The sequence below is a fragment of the Herpailurus yagouaroundi genome, unplaced genomic scaffold (assembly GCF_014898765.1).
Source record: "Herpailurus yagouaroundi ecotype Mexico unplaced genomic scaffold, PumYag 28, whole genome shotgun sequence".
NCBI classification, from domain to species: Eukaryota; Metazoa; Chordata; class Mammalia; order Carnivora; family Felidae; genus Herpailurus; species Herpailurus yagouaroundi.
The window spans coordinates 73,480,428-73,496,922 of record NW_024412376.1 but is presented as its reverse complement, the minus strand read 5'-3'; the positions used below and the strand labels follow the sequence as shown (position 1 = coordinate 73,496,922).

General features: G+C 39.1%; 1 protein-coding gene across 5 annotated transcripts in view; it reads left to right on the top strand.

Moving 5' to 3' along the window:
- Positions 1-16,495, top strand: part of ALPK1 (alpha kinase 1) — a 133,904-nt gene that overhangs the window by 73,535 nt on the left and 43,874 nt on the right. The gene's annotated exons all lie outside the window — the stretch shown is intronic.

Below are 16,495 nucleotides of genomic sequence, written 5' to 3'. Positions count from 1 at the left end.
GAGTCTATTAGCTTATATGTATTTTTTCTCATGTAAAAATATATGTTTGTCTGGACACCAGGCATTACAAGCAACGATAATATCCTAACGTTTTTATTGCATCAGTTTACATGAGAATGTGTTTTGGGGTCACCCCCAAAACAAGTGTACAGGTATTGTGTTTCCCTACTGAAACAGAAATCTGGGAAAGGTTCCCTGATCTATGTACATATAATGGCATCTTTGGAGACTTAGTAGAAATAGCAAAGCCCCCACTTTTCCCATGACCTACCCCCGCCAAAAATATAAACAAACAGACTGAGGTTAAGCAGACTGGAGACTGCAGGAAAAGGAAAGTGGGTATTTGGAAAGAATGCAGTGGTGAACCAGCAATTTTAAATGACCAGGCTTGGTATATGTGGCAAAGGGGAATGGAATAATAACTATGGTTTGCGTATCACTGCAGATTTTACAAAGTGCTCACACATATATCATCTCCTTTACTTCTCAAAATGGCCCCCCTGTAATTACCACCATTATCATCCCCATTTTACAGATGAGGGAATTAAGGTGCAGGGAGATTAAAATGCCCAGGGGAATAGACCGGTGAGTGGTGGAGCTACCCCTTCCTCCATCTAGCTACCGATTCTCCTTCAGAAAGCCCCATGTGAGGAACTTGAAAGCACAGGTAGAATCCCCAAGCCTTATTTACTCTAAAGCAAGATGTAGGCTATCCAGTAGAACTTCCTGCGATGCAGGAAATGTTCCATAGCTCTGCTGCCCAGTGCGTTAGGCCCTGGCCACTTTGGCTCTCCAGCACTTGAAATGTGGCAAGCATGAGAACTGAACTTTTTCGTGTTATTTAATTTTTAAAAATCAATTTTTATATAAATAGCCACATGTGGCTAGGCCTACGGTTTTATGGCACAGGGCAGCTCTGGAGAAGTGATACTTAAAATGAGACCTCACAGCAGTAGCACTAGAAACTTGTGGGATATTCAGATTCTTGGGCCCCACCCAAGACTTACCAAATCGAAATCTCTGGGCCTGGCAATAAGCATAGACAAGCCCTCCAGAAGATTCTCACGCATGCTAGAGCTTGAGAACCAACGTTCTAAAGAAAAGAGGAGGAAAGTCAGAGAGCCTGACCAGGGATGTGAGGGGAGAAGGAACAAGGTAAGGGGTAAAAGGAGACTCCAGTGTGAAGTTTCCAGGAGACCAACCGTAAAAGCAATCTCCTTCCCATTAATTCCAGGAACTTGTTTAAACTTGGACCAGTTCTTGAAAAGCCATAGTTGCTTCACCTGCTTGGGAAGCCTTGTGTGATTCAGCCGCTGGTGGCATAGAACGTTCAAGGCTTCCAAGGAAGGTGAGAACAGGACCTCTTCTTTGACCTTTGGGGCTTAGAAAGTTCCTCTGAACTCCAAACATAGGCTGAGAAAGGGAGACACATCACACCATGACAACCAGGGTTTTACTCCTCTTGGTCCATCCCGCAATCACCAGATCCCCCTCACCGCATGCAAAGCTGTTAGTGACTCTAGATGAAAAACTCAAGATGGTATTTTAAAAACTGGGTCTTGCTGCATTTGGGGGCTAATGTGAGTTGGCAGACAAAGTGTTCATAGTTGTTAGACTGTATTTATTCCTTCTACTTTTCCTCTACATACTGCACGGATGTCACAGTTGGGAAAATAGGGACATACAGAATTTAAGACATTTGTGTCCGGCTCACGAGATCACTAGTGGCAGCTCTGAGAATCAGTCCATTAGGCTTCTTTAGTCCCTGATGTATTTAACCTGGAAGCTTTTTGAACTCTGAGCATCATTTTCTTTCGCTTCCCCAGCAAGCTATAAATTAAGTAACCACACCTCCTAAAGACTCTTAGGATGCTTTCCTATTGTGTCAGACCCCAAGTGCACAATTACTAAACCACTCTGTTTTGTAAATACAGAGCACTATAGCACTCTGTGAACTCATGCTACTTTCGATATCTTAGCTTGCCAAAAGTATCCCGAGTGAATTCCATGATTTGTTTTTGTCCCATTATCTGTTGGTTTCAATATTATTCTTACTGAAGCGGGCTGGCCATGTTTTAATAATCAATTCATTACGAGATTCTCTTCTTTACATAAAAAATTGGTTAAAGGCTGCTGAGTTTTCTGTTCAGCCAAGTTATGTCTTCTTACGCTTTTTTCCACAAACCTAAACTTGCCATGATTTTCTTTGCCTTGAAATGAATCCTTCCCATAAAGTTTCCCCTCCATTTTTAAAATTAACATTACACTTAGAGTCTAGCCACTGTTAAGTTTAATTTAATTTAAGTTAATTCCACAAATAACATATCAAAGTTAAGCACAGAATTATGCTGAGTGCCTGAGTTAGTGAAATTAAGGGTCATTTATAATGTTACTCTCTTAGGCTAAACTTAATCAAGAAAAATTATATGTGTTTTATGCTTTGCTTTCTGTTCTCCACAGCCTCTCCCATTTCCTCCCTCGCCACACGCTCCCCCCCCACCCCGCCTCCTCCTTCCCCACCCCCAACCTTTTCTCCTTTGGTGTGTGGCCACAGACAGAAATTTATGGCAGGGGCCAACCTCCTTTACACTCCACACAAAGCTCGCTGACTTGAGAGAGTTTGTTCGCTCTCTCCCAGAAAAAACACCTGCAGCACGCTCCCCAAGAAACCTGGTGAGATGGGAGATTAATGTGGCTGTAATAGCTGGGCAGTGTTTTTGGTATTATGCCCTCTCCCCAGGTAGATGGGTCTTTTCCGAGATGATACCAATTATTTATTGCTGAAACATCTGTTGATAACTGCAGCTGCCCTTGTGAAACAAAGCCTATCACGGGGTCACAGGCTATAGGGACCTAAAATCCTACCTCATGCTAGTTTTAGACTATTCAATAATACCCTCAAGTCCATGGGTTACCATCATCTTTAATGTCTCATCATGCCATAGAAAATACTTTGTAAACACTGCACTGCCCTGCCCTACAGGCTTTGAAGTATTATTTCATCTCCATTGGTAATTTATATTCCAGTGCCATTGTGCTGTGGGAAAAAGAGGGGGAACCTTTTTTGTTTTCCATTTAATTGTATATCGCCTGACACTTTGACCTGTATTATTAGTATTAGTCAGAAAAAGGATTTTCTCCCTCTCTTATTTAAAAATAAAATTTCAAGGGAAAGTGAGCGCTCCTTCAGCTCTTTTCACTCAAAACAATGTTTACACTCTAAGAGGAAAAGATGAAAAGCACAAGCAATTTTTTTCAAGTGTCGGAGAAGGGCATTTCAGTTTTTGAAAGAGAACAGTAAGGCCCTTATAAATATCATTCAGCAAAACCTTTGATGGATTTTTTTTTTTTTTTCCAAAAAGTATTGAAGGCATTTACCATTAGCTTCTGTTTAGCTTGGTTTTGGGCAGGCACAGTAGCGTTCTTACTAGCAAAACTCTCCTTGCTTCTGAGATGCCAGGGAATGAAGGCACCGGCCTCTGTGTAGATGCCACCTTTTGTAACTTTTCCAGTAACTTTTACACTTCTAAAAAGGATGCTTTCTGCACAAATAAAGAAAATATGAAAACAAAACTTTTCAAAAGGAGATTAAGGACATGTTTGGATTCGCATGTCTGTCGCAGTTGAGAGCAGGCTGGGTTGCCGGGCTAAGAGAAGTTGCTGGACAGGCCCTGCTTTTGAGCCTTCCTGCAGATTTGGGCATCCTGATCTTGGCCAGGATCTGGCCTCTCCTCAGCCCTGTTTCTGTGGAGAAAGGGAACTTAAGTTTAGTGGGGTGTCTCTGCAAAGAGATACGGGGTAATTTTTAGAGGTTGGCTAGAGTAAGGTGCAAGGAGATAAAGCAGTCTCAAAATGAGGATTTTTCCCCCATTTTCTCTTTAACTGTATAACCATGAAAATGGATAATATGATAACTTTTATTCCACAATTTTTTTTGGAAATATCTGTGCTACCAGTAATTTGAAGAGAGACTACATAAATAAGTAGTTGTTTTCTTATGTGATCTTGGGTGAAAAAGCTTTGTGGATGAACAAAGTTTGATAGATTTAACTTCCAGAATATTTATATGTCTGCAGATAATCTTGTTGCCTTTAACTTGTTATTGTTTTTTTTTTAATTTTTTTTAATGTTTATTTATTTTTGAGACAGAGAGAGACAGAACATGAACGGGGGATGGTCAGAGAGAGAGAGAGAGAGAGACAGAATCTGAAACAGGCTCCAGGCTCTGAGCGGTCAGCACAGAGCCCGACGCGGGGCTTGAACTCACGGACCGCAAGATATGACCTGAGCCAAAGTCGACTGCTTAACCAACTGAGCCACCCAGGCATCCCGATATTGTTATTTTTAAACTACTTAAAGTACTAAGAGGTCAAAAATTAAAACATAAATAGGAGCTCCTGAGTGGTTCAGTTGGTTGAGCATCTGACTTCAGCTCAGGTCATGATCTCACAGTTCATGAATTCTAGCCCTGCATCAGGTAAGCTGCTGTCAGCACAGAGCCCACTTTGGATCCTGTCACCCTCTCTCTCTGCCACTCCCCTGCTGGCGTTCTTTATCACAAAAATAAATAAGCATTTAGAAAATATATAAAAAAATTAAAACATAAATGAAAATGAATAAAGATAAGAGTTGTTCATTACAATATTATGGGGAAAGGTTTTTAAAATGGCTAGTGTGATTAACCTAAGAGCAGAGAGGACAGGAATAGTATTTAGCAAAAGATGATTATAAATGTATTAGGAAATGAAAAGTCAAGTTCAAAAAAGATACATTGTGTGAGGACTAGGTAAGGTGAGATGCTATCCCTGGAAGCAATAAAATTCTTCTCCATGAATAAGCTCTGGGTTTAAGAAGTTCTTAAAACTAATTTTAAAACATTTATTTCAGGTGTCACTTTTCATATTAATAATAGAGAATTCTTGGCTTAGATCATGATTCAGGTCATGATCTCACAGTTCATGGGTTCGAGCCCCACATCAGGCTCTGTGCTGACAGCCCAGAGCCTGGAGCCTGCTTTGGGTTCTTTGTCTCCCCTCTCTCTCTGCTCCTCCCCTGCTCATGCCCTGTCTCTGTCTGTCTCTCAAAAATGAATCAATGTTTAAAAAATATTTTTAAAAAATAGAGAATTCAAAAGCAGTAATAGGTAATTTTTGGATTATGATTCTTTCAGCAAGTGATTTTTTCAAATGAAGCTTCATCTTCAACTATGTGCCTTGGGGTTTTAATAGTGGAGATCTTTTTCATTAAGATGCAAAAGGCAAAATGAATGCAAGCTGCATATTCATTCATTTACTCAGGAAAACTTTATTGAGTATTAACATGTGCCACACATTTGATATATTGAACACTGAAAGAAAGGCAAAGGAAGTGGAAGACCTAGTTTATGTCCTGGAAAAACCACCAGAATGAGGAGATGGGTCAACCAACCTCTGTCAAAAGCCCTGCTTGTTGGAACAGTTCCTCCCATTTGTCGATCACTTAATATGTGGCAGGTGCTCGATACATATTCTTCTGATTCTTACAGGCTCGGCCACATGACCTGTCTTAGCCAATGAAATGTGATTAGAAGTAACATATGCCAGCTCCAAGCAGAAGCTTTATAAGCCATTGTGTAGTTCTACCACTGGAAGTCTTCCTTTGCCTCATGAACAGGATCATGGCTACTCCCTGAGCCTGGCTTCTGAAAAGGGCAAAATACATGGAGCAGAGTCTCAGAGTTAGAGCCAAACTGCAGCCAATTCTAAATATGAACAACAACCAAGTAACTTTGTTGTTCAAGGTACTGAAATTTGGGGGTTGTCACAGTCTTACCAAGTGATATAGGTTGATTTGTCCCCCACCAAACGCATTGAAGTCCTAACCCTCAGTGCCTCCAAGTGTGATTTTATTTGAAAATAGGGCCATTGCAGATGTAATTAGTTAAGATGAGGTTATACTGCAGTAGAGTGAGCCCTCAGTCCAATCTGACTAGTGTCCTTATAAGAGGAAGGCCATGGGAAGACACAGAGATACAGAGAGAATGCCATGTGAGGACAGCAGCAGAGGTTGGGTTTTGCAGCCATCGGCCAAGGGATGCCCAGGGCTTCTGGCAACACCAGAAGCTGAGAGAGAGGCGTGCAACCTTAGAGAGAGTGTGTCCTGCTGACAACCTGATTTTGGACTTCTAGCCTTGAGAACTTTGAAACAATACATCTTCGTTGCTTTAAACCACACAGTTTGTGGTGCTTTGTTATGGCAGCCACCAGAAACTAACACACTAAAGGAAAGCTGGCTAATGTACATGTGGAAGATAATGCAATAAAAAAACTCTCAAATGACCTCAAGATTCTTACTATGTGGTCCTATGCCTCTATAGAGAAGAAGGCAAAATATACCACAGTCCACAATCAAGAACAGAATTTGTTCAAAAGGACATTTCAACAAAAATGGTTTCTAAAAGAAAAAAAAAGTAGGGTAGGGTGTTTACTATATTATTTCATCCTTAAACGTGGCTGGAGAAAACAGATTGGAAAAAGCCAATCACTCTTTCTATTTCATTCAGTTTCGGGGCTATAGAGCAGTCAACAGTCCACTAACCATCTCTATTTGGATGTCCCAGATATCTCAAGTCCCCTAGGGCCCAAACTTGCTCATCATCTCCCCACTTTTGCTCGCTCCGTCCACCCCATTGTCTCTTCCTCCAGTGATCACAATATCAGTAAATGGTATCACGAACCTCCCAGTTACCCAAGTCAAGACCTAGGAATCATCTTTAATTCTATCTTCCCATCAACCCTCATGTCGTATTAATTATCAAGTCCCACCGTTTCCTCATAAATATCTCTCAAATACATCTTCCTTTCTCCAACCCTACTGCAACTGTGCTGGTTCAGACCATGACACCTCCTTCCCAGATTATATCCAACCCTTCCCCTACCTCTAGTCATGTCCCCTGTATAAACAAGAATAGTAAGGTTAGGCTGCAGAAAAAGCAATGCCAAAACTTAAAGCAATAAAGGTTTGATTTTTCATGTCTCTATATGTCCATCTGAGGGGGGAAAGAGAGCTCTGCTTCATGTCACTCCCCTCAGGGACCCAGCTTGATGGAATACCTACCATTTAGAATATTGCTAGTTGCCATGGCAGGAGGAAAAGGAAATGATGAATTGCACAGTGGCTCTACATACGTGCATACAGAAATGACCATAGGTCACAGTAAGCGATGCACTGACAACTCACGTCAAGAAGGCTGGAAAACACCATTCTACCATGTGCTCAGGAGGGGAAGACACAGAAATAGATTGGCAGGTAGTACTCATTATCACCATGACCCACCAGCTTTACTCTACACTGCAACCAAAACCATCTTTCTAAGATGGCAATCCGCTACTTCTTCTGGCTTAAATCTCTGGGGGAAATCTCAGTTAATTTGAAAACAAGAACTCTTTTAAACTGTACATCTTACAAAAGTACCTAATACTAATCCTGAACAACAAAATCTACATAAATTTGGATGAGCATTTCCATGAAAGTGGTGGGATTTTACTTTTATTTACTTGACTTCTATTCTTTATACATTTTTTTATTCTTCACCATAAACATCTCTTACCATTATGAAAAAGGCAGGAGAGAGAGAGAGAGAAGAGTATCTGTTGATCAGTCCCCTTTAGATCCAGATCAGGTCAAGGGCGCCTGGGTGGCTCAGTCGGTTAAATCCAGATCAGGTCAAATGTTCAGAAAAACTTAAGTAAGGGTAGTAAGGTTATGCTGCACCACTTCTCTCACACCAAGTACAGATACGGAATTGCTTCTATCTTAACAATGAACAAGCTAAGGTGATTAATTAAGTGACTCGGACAAGGCATCTTTTGCCGATAAAGGAAGGATTTGAAATTGCAACGTTCTTATTTCTGAATCTTCTCTTCCCATTTAATGGCCTGCCATTAGCTAAGTATCATTCTTCTCCTGTTATGTTTTTGGAGATTATTTTAGCACACAGCTGTGTACCCACACGTACACACATATGGAAAATGTATGTGTATATATCTACATAATTGGTATGCATGAATACAATTTCTTTCTTTCTTTTTTTTTTTTTCCAAGAGAGTACATGTGTGAGTGCAGGAGGGGCAGGGGGAGAGGGAGAGAGAAAATCTTAAGCAGGCTCGACATGGGGCCCAAAGCAGGGCTGGATCTCACAACCAACCGTGAGATCTTGACCTGAGCTGAAATCAAGAGTCAACCGTTCAACCTACTGAGCCACCCAGGCGCCCCAATACAAGTTCTTTCTTTATCAAATGATAGAACATTGAAGCTGGAGGGAAATTTAGAGATCATTTCTTTCAAGCTCATCATTTGGTCAGTGGGGAACTTAAACCCAGAGAGAGAAAGAGGTGGCTCACCATAAGTCACAGACCCCATCAGCAAGAGCCACAGGATATGACACCCAGGTCCCTGAATCTCCCTGAATCTGCACACCCCCATACTTCACACGGGCCTGTGGTAGAACTGGACCAGCCTTTCCTTGCCGCCTTCCTATCCTTTCTGCTGCCCTATAATCTGCCTTGGGCTCCCTCTGCTAACATCATGGGACTTTTTTACTTAGAGCAGAATTAATTAAGACAGAAATTTTATAATTTCCTATTATCAACACTTAAAACCTTAGCTTCATCTGCTGAACCTCATAGTTCTTCTTTGGAAAAGCAACCAGACAAAATGTTCAGATTCATCAAAAATAAATTTCATTCAATAAGTGAAAATTAGGCACCCAGAGAATGGAGTCCTTAAAAGGCAAATATTAGCCCCAAGGCCTATGAAGTCTCAGACTTTAAGATAGAGTCTGATTAAAATCACCAAGGATTTAAACCCTGCTCTAAAACTGTGCCAAAAACCGCCCCTTTTAATACAGTACTTTCAAGTTTTAAATTAAAACGATGACTTGTTTTTAAAATTCTACCAACGAAACTTCAGCTGCCACAGAATCGGGCATGCGAGTTATCCCTTTGATGAGGGCTAACCCTATGGCATGAGCTTCATGTCTCCCCATAATGAAACCCCAAGGCTGAGCCAAGTCTTGGAAGAGTTGATCCGAATAAGATGAGCAGACAGAGCAGCCAAGTTCAAAATGCAGAAAATTAACACGTTGCAGTCCCCGGGCAGACAGAAGAAAGCAGTGACCTTCAGAAAAGGATAAATCCTGGGGGGGTGTTTATTCAGTCCTGTCAGCAAGTAAGAATAACATCACCTCCTAAATCTTATAGGTGAAAAAACTAAGGAGCTTACAAATATCATCTCTAAAAATACATCTCCCTATATCTGACACGGATTCTATTAGCTCAAACAATATGAAAATATCGTCTTTGTATGTCAACAAACATCAAACCGTGGCAGTTTCATAGGATTCAATCTGATATGTTCACAACATACAATCTTGAGAAAAACCCTCAAAAGTAGATTTGATTATGCCCATTTTGCAGATGAGGTGATTGGTTCAGGGAGCTCAAGAGACTCTCCTAAACTATATTACTGAGTGTGGCTAGACTGAGATATAATCCAGACCTCCCCACGTGCCGCCTTCCTCTGCCTGCCATCATCCTATCATGATGTGAAATCATCTACCCAGCTTATTAAACCAACTTGCCTCACTCTCAAGGGCAGACACCAAAAATTTTTAAGCTCAACAAATTTCGCAGATATTTGGGATTAGCCCTTTCTTTTTTAGGCTATATGGGTACAGCACCAAAGAAAAACTTACGTTATCCCGCCGATGAGTATATTCTGCATCAGTTGCCTTTGATTTTTGTTGTTGTTGTTGCCCACCCCATCAGGAAAAACATTTTAGCAGGCACCCTGATATACATGTAATTTTTCTTTCTTTTTTTATATATTTTTTAATGTTTATATATTTTTGACAAAGAGACAGAGTGTGAGCGGGGGAGGGGCAGAGAGAGAGAGGGAGATACAGAACCCGAAACAGGCTCCAGGCTCCGAGCTGTCAGCACAGAGGCCGACGCGGGGCTGGAACCCACAAACCGTGAGATCATGACCTGAGCCGAAGTCAGACTCTTAACCAACTGAGCCACCCAGGCGTCCCCGTTTAGTTTTTCATTTAATAAGTTATATGCACATACTATGCATATGTATATATATTTTTATAGAATGGAAACTTAAGAACAACACAAAGATTAAATGACCACTTTAGAATAATTTTTTAAATTACATTATTGGCATGAGAACTTCTTGTTCAATTTAAAATTATAATCGAATATGTTTAATTAGATGTTATGTTTAACATCTTAGCACTGTGCCTTGAAGATATGGGTAGGATAGGGTTTTTTTAACACTTAGTTTTTTTAATGGCTGTCATAGTTGGAAAACCTTATGCTTCCAACATAAGCAGATCCAAATAAAAGAAGTCAGCTAATCCATACTACCCATATTTCAATCCATCCATGAATCCTGAAACATCATGTGCTGAAATTCAGCTGCAAATTTCCACATTTTGCAAGTTAATCAGAAGATACTATTTTTTTTCACAAAGGATGTAAAAGCTCTTCATGCAGAAGCTTTTTAAACAGGTTAAAAATTTCCCATTTGTGTGAGTTATCTTTACGTGATGCTTTATTTAGTATGAAGATGACAATGATGAAAACATTTCCAGCCCTCATGATCTGAAAACATTTTCAAAATACCTTTTGGATAGCATACTGTTGTCAGCCACTTATCACAGGAAAGGAAATTTTGGAGAACTTGTCTGTTTATAAAAAATCTAAACCCTGTAAAGTTGACAATTCTTTAAAGAACTTTGCCTTGAGATGTTTATAGTCTTTCTCCCTCTTATTATGAGTTATTTCAAATCAGCCATGATTTATAATACTATCATCTGTCAATCTACTTAACCAGATATGTAGAAACTGCAATACAAGCAACTGAAAATTGAGTTCAGAGTTCTCATTGTTGGCCCCTCCAAGATGAGGGCTTCCTCAGGTAACATCTGTACTAAGTGGCCATCTGACACACAGGCAAAGTAAGGAGCTGGTGTCCATCTACTTTTTAAAATGTCAGTAAAGCTTAATTTCTTTCTTACTGGTAAACTTCAGAGGAGTCTTTTTGAATTGTCTCTCTGTTTTGAGAACAGAGAGACTGTGTACGGCCATACCACCCTGAACGTGCCTGATCTCATCTGATCTCGGAAGCTAAGCAGTGTCAGGGCTGGTTAGTACTTGGATGGGAGAACTGAGACAGTGATTCCACAGATCTACTCCCAATCCACTCTCAAAATAATGAGTTCCTATTTACTGAGCATCTATTATGGAGCATTTTACATACGTTCTCTTTAATTTTCTCAGTAATCTGTACAGTATTATTATCTTAATATATAAGAAGTTGAAACTAAAAAGTTAAAAAAAGTTTACCCCAAAGGGGTAGTGCCTCAGTACAATCAAAGCCCCCTTTTTTTTGCACTGTCCTGCAGTGTCTTCCTGTAGCAACTGCTATGACTAGCTTCGTCATGAGAATAGCCTCAACAAGTTGGCTCCTTTTTCTCTATATATATACAATCTGTCACATTTTGGAAGTATTACCAACTCAGTCATGGAACTTTGTATATTTATTCACCATTAAAGACTAGAAGCAAAATATGTTTCTTTCATGGACATTGAAAACATCATAGTAGGCGTAAATTATTCCCACTGGCACTGTATAACAATTAGAAATTTCTGGGCTTTCGGGAATCATTGTCAGGTAGAACCTTAAAAGGGCTTGCTTAGAGGTCAGACTCTTAACATTCTTTCTCAATAGCTCTCTCATTTTATTACTTTGAGCATAAGACTGTGGACAGCTTCCCTTCACTCTTTGTATAAGGACATATCTTTGCCTAATATGCTTAAAATGCACCTTACTTATACCCGTTTAAGACTTTAATGACTTATGCCAGAGATTACAAACATTGTTTAATGAGCTGACTGAATCAAGATTATCTGGGTGAGTTTGGGTTGGGGGATGGAAAGAAGGGCAGCTTCTTTAAAATATACCAGGAGATTCTTTATTTTTTTTAATGTTTATTTATTTTTGAGAGAGAGAGATGGAGCCTGAGCAGGGGAGGGGCAGAGAGAGAGAGAGAGAGAGAGAGAGAGAGAGAGAGAATCCAAAGCAGACTCCAGGCTCTGAGCTGTGAGCGCAGAGCCCAATGCAGGGCTCAAACTCACAAACCGTGAGATCATGAGTTGAGCTGAAGTCAGACGCTTAACCAACTGAGCCACCCAGGCACCTCTAACCTGGAGATCCTGATTTAGATCTCTATTGAGACCCAAGAACTTGTATTAATAAAACATCACTATTGATTCTAATGTACAACCTGGTTGAAGTACCACTATTTTACTCCCCTTTTTAAGTATCTTATTTGTCATTAATAACACTTTCTGTAATTGAATCATATTTTAAATAGATTATAGACATTCATTATTTAAGAATATTATAGTGATTCATGAAGACTACCTCGTGTAATGCATAACCATTCCTTAGGTTGACATTTCCTAGTATAGTAATCTGAGATTTTTTTCCTTAATGAGGTTTTATTAAAGCAAGGCTAACCCATACTGATTGGACATTTATTTCTGCTGTGCTTATGTGAATGTGATTCCCTTGGACTATAGGACTCTAAAGTGACAGGTGAGTCCATTTGTTTCTCTAAGTATGCATAGCTGTTAAAATTACAACAGGACAAGTAAGCTCTTAATCCTTTCACTGATAATTAATAGTTTAAGAACCAGTAGAAAGCCCTAAGGAAAATGAGGTCCAAACAGTTCTTTTTGTGCTATACACTGCTACTCCTCTAGCATATGTTTTTGGTAACAATGACAACGACAATCTTGATAAAATTAAGACAGTATAGGTAGGGGCTAAGGAAGCTGACTTGGTAGCTAGACTGCGTGGGTTTGAATCCAAGAGCTGCCCCTTATTAGCTTTGTTATCATGGGCAACCTGTGTAAACAGCATCTACAATGATAGTAATAACAGTACCTACTTCATAGATTGTTTGGAGGATTAAGTGAGTGGATAACGTGGAATGTTTAGAATGGTGCCTAGCATTCAATAAATGGTAGCTATTATTATGCTATAAGCTAATTGACAAAAGGACATGGCTTAGGGCCAGATATGAGATTTTTATAGTTATGAGGCAAGACAGAAACTCAAGGGAAACGAAAGCAAACATAAACAATTGAGACTACATCAAAATGAAAAGATTTTGCACAGCAAAGGAAACCATCAACAAAACATAAAGACAACCTACTCAATGAGAAAAGATATTTGCAAGGGTTAATATACAAAATATACAAAGAACTTATACAATGCAACACCAGAAGAAAAAGTAGTCTGATTAAAAATGGAAAAATAAATGGGCAGGGGACCTGAATAGACATTTTTTTCCAAAGAAGATATACTAACAGCCAATAGACACATGAAAATATTCTCAACATCACTAATCATCATGGAAATGCAAACCAAAACCATAATGAGATATCCACTTACATTTGTCAGAATGGCTAAAATAAAAAAGACAAGAAATAACAAGTGTTGGCAAGGATATGCAGAAAAAAGGAACTCTCACACTGTTGGTGGGAATGTAAATTGGTACAACCACAGTATGGAAGTTTCTCAAAAAGTTAAAAATAGAAATACCATGTGATCGAATAATTCAACAACTGAGTATTTATCCAAAGAAATTAAAACACTAATTCAAAAAGATATATGCACCCCTATGTTTATTGCAGCATTATTTACAATAGCCGAGATATGGAAGCAACCTAAATGTCTGTCAATAGACCAATGGATAAAGAAGATGCAGGGTGTGTGTGTGTGTGTGTGTATGTATGTGTTTATTTATGTTTATATATAATGGAATATTATTCAGCCATAAAAAGGATGAGGTTGTGCTATTTGCAACAACTTAGATGGGCCTAGAGGGTGTAATGCTAACTGAGAAAGATAAATATCATATGGTTTTACTCATATGTAGAATCTTTAAGAAAAAATAAACCAAAAAAAGGCAGAATCACACCTATAAATACAGAGAACAGTTGGTTGCCAGAGGGGAAGAGGAGTGTGGGGATGGGAAAAATGGGTGAAGGAGAGAGGGAGATATAGGCTTTCAGTTACGGAATGAATAAGTCACAAGAATAAAAGTCACAACATAAAAAAAGGAAGCAAATATAAAATAATTTATGAATTTTTAAACCTTTTGACATTACAGTATTACCTTTAGTATTAATTTATATTTTTAAAAATACCACTTAGCTGTTAAGAAACTGAATTATCATTCAAAAAAATTCTCTGGAAGGACATATACGAAATAGATAATGTCAATCACCTTCTCAGAGGGGAGGAAGGAGCCTGGGCCCAGGGTGTCGGGCTTTTCACTGTATCCCCAAGTGCATTTTGAACTATGTGAATATACTACCTCCACAAAAAAATAAATGAAATGTAATTTTTTTTAAAAAAAGACAGAAGCTAAGATCAAATAGAGTAATCAAGACTCTAGCTGAATTTTGCTATCAAGATATCAAAAATGACTGAAATTTTTTCAGATTTATCTATTAATGTATATAGGCAACCTTTCAAACAATGCAAAGAACTTAACATTCCAAACAGTATGTTAGTGAATCTGACAGTTGAACTTCTTAATGAGTCCCTCTCCCAGTACCAGCAGTCACACACCACCACTATTAAAAAAAAAAAAAAAAAAAAAAAAAGGAGAGAAAATAATGTACCTGTGGAAGAACCCCAGACTACAAAACTGATTGTTAAGCTGGCCTCTTCCTCTGCAACCATTGATGACAGCCACTGAGATAGAAGAATCATAAGCGGTGATGAACCGATATTCTGGATTCTTCCCTGGAGTGCCTTAAGGGCAAAACCAGAGACTCCTTTGCTATTACCACTCACGGAACCCATTAGCTGTTAAGAGGAGTAATATCCACATGTGGTGAACACGGTTCCCAGGAAACAAAAGAACATCAGTTACAAAGGTCTTCCAGTTCCATGTTAGATAAGAACTTTTGCTTTTGACCTGACTTGGTATTCTTTGAGAAGGGAGACATCTCCTCAGGAGCCAAGGTGGTTAGGACAAGGTAGAAGAATGCATCTTCTTCATCAAATAGCTCTTCTTCTGGGGACCTATTTTTGGACTTGAACTCAATGTGTTGACTCAGATTATAATGCTAAATGTTTGGTCTAAATATTAATTTTTTTTAATTTGTTAATGTTTATTTATTTTTGAGAGAGAGGGAGAGAGACAGAGAGAGAGAGACAGAGAGAGAGACAGAGGGGGGAGGGAGGGTCAGAGAGAAAGAGAGGGAGACACAGAATCCAAAGCAGGCTCCAGCCCCTGAACTGTCAGCACAGAGCCCAACATGGGAATCGAACTCATGAATTCTGAGATCATGACCTGAGCTAATGTCAGATGCTTAACTGACTGAGCCACCCAATCATCCCTAAATATTAAATTTTTGTTTTGTTTTTAATTTTTTTAACGTTTATTTATTTTTGGGACAGAGAGAGACAGAGCATGAACTGGGGAGGGGCAGAGAGAGAGGGAGACACAGAATCGGAAGCAGGCTCCAGGCTCTGAGCCATCAGCCCAGAGCCTGACGCGGGGCTCGAACTCCCGGACCGTGAGATCGTGACCTGAGCTGAAGTCAGACGCTTAACCAACTGAGCCACCCAGGCAGCCCAAATTTTTGTTTTTAACTCTGACATTCATCTCTTCTGTATTTTCTAAAAACCACCCAATATATTGAGCTGGGAAATTTCATATTCAAAATGTTTGAAGATCAGATAACACCATGTCTGTCTTTGTTAGTATTGTATATCCAATGCCTATAAGATACATCTTATATCTTAAATATTTTGTTGGGTGAATGAATAAATTCTCAGTAAATCATATGCCAAGAATCATTTGCTACATTATAAAGCTTCACGTGCAAAATTTTCCCCAATAAATGGAGTGTATTGCAATAATGAGTTCCCCTTCATTTTTGAGATTAAGCTCATAGGCCCCAAATCAGTTGAGTTCTGTCCACAGTCAAGTGTCACATCAACTAATATAGACTTTTGATTTTTCTTTTCATTTCGTTTATTTCCAGGTTAAGCACTCTCCAAGAAAATAGTTTTGCTATGATTTTAGAGATATTTGCATAGTTAAAAAAGAAGGAATAAGAATTCTAATTTCTCAGGCTTCTCTGACATTTCTTTGTCATTACATGTAACCATGACATTGGTATCAATAATAAATATTGTAGACATTTGTACATAAAGGTAGAGCCAATAGGATTTGCTGATATATTGGAAAAGAGAAGGAGAAGAGTCACAAACTTGGAGTCAAAGCTCTAAAATTTTGTCCTAAACAAATGAATGGATGATTTGTTTTACTGAGATAGAGACACCAAGAGAGAAGCAAGCAAGTATAGAAAATAAAGAGCTCTGTTTTAAATATGTCAAGTTTGAGGGGAACCTAGCT